Below are 1,130 nucleotides of genomic sequence, written 5' to 3'. Positions count from 1 at the left end.
TTTCTGATCTCTAAGTCTGTGCTCACACAGTTTATTTTCTTTAAGTCTCCTTCTTCTCCTCAGTTTTCATTGCTACCTTAAAGGCTTTGCTTCAAATAATACCTCCTTTAAGAACACATCCTCAATACCCCACGTGGAAATTATCTTTCCTTCTGTTAAACTCTCAAAACACTTTATTGGAATCACTTTAATGGCCCTTACAATATACTGCACTTTAGCTAGCTATTTGGAATATATTTTTCCCTCTCTAGGTAGCATATGAATAATTTTCCTAGTCACCATAGTACTTAATTCAGTCTACAGTGTTATCAAAAGTAGATATTTAACAGATTAATATGATTGCCTCAGAAAGAGAAGAGGTCAGTTGAGTGCTAGGTATGCGTGTGGGAGGAGGATGGTGTATGTCCTTGCTAACCAGAAAAGTCGTAGGGTTGTACTGCTGCCAATCCTAATTTTATTGCTCTCATTTCTAGTTCCTCCACAGCATCTAGGTATGGCAAAATTCAATACATAAGGCCAGTAAAGAGTGTTTCAGACAATACCATCTGACTAATTGGCTGGAGTTCTTGGTTATATATCTAACCTGTCTTATGATCTACAGTCTTAATTTAGGTGATTGGCCAAGTTAAAGATATTTGTAATAGGACTTCAGTACTGTTTCTGTAAGAAAAATCTAGTTTGACAAATGAAATCATGATCTAGGCTAATAGCCTATTGTTTCAAAATTAAATGGCTCTATCTTGTACTTCGTGCTCAATTTTGCTGAGAACCAAAAACTGCTCTAAAAAATGAAGTCTATTAAAGAACATAAAATTATCTGATTAAGTGGCAAACTATGGCATTTTTTGCTTAAAACTTTTAACTTCTTGACTGTCCGTGGCTTAGTAATTAGTTTGTGGTCCCCTTTATGTACAGCAAAAGACATTAGAGAAATATGGTGTTGAACTAAGCAGCTGGAATACCAGCCTGTCATTAAACTTATGAAGAAAAAACTGACACTGGAGTAATGGACAAATAGATGTGCTAAGATTTTTTTTTCTGTAAGGAAAGGCAGTTTTTGAAAAAGAATGCCTCATATTTATATTTTAAAATTAAAAAATAACTTGTACACTATGGTTTATGTGAAAAAT

This window comes from Symphalangus syndactylus, chromosome 7, assembly GCF_028878055.3.
Source record: "Symphalangus syndactylus isolate Jambi chromosome 7, NHGRI_mSymSyn1-v2.1_pri, whole genome shotgun sequence".
In the NCBI taxonomy this organism is placed as follows: domain Eukaryota; kingdom Metazoa; phylum Chordata; class Mammalia; order Primates; family Hylobatidae; genus Symphalangus; species Symphalangus syndactylus.
This window is presented reverse-complemented; position numbering follows the sequence as displayed.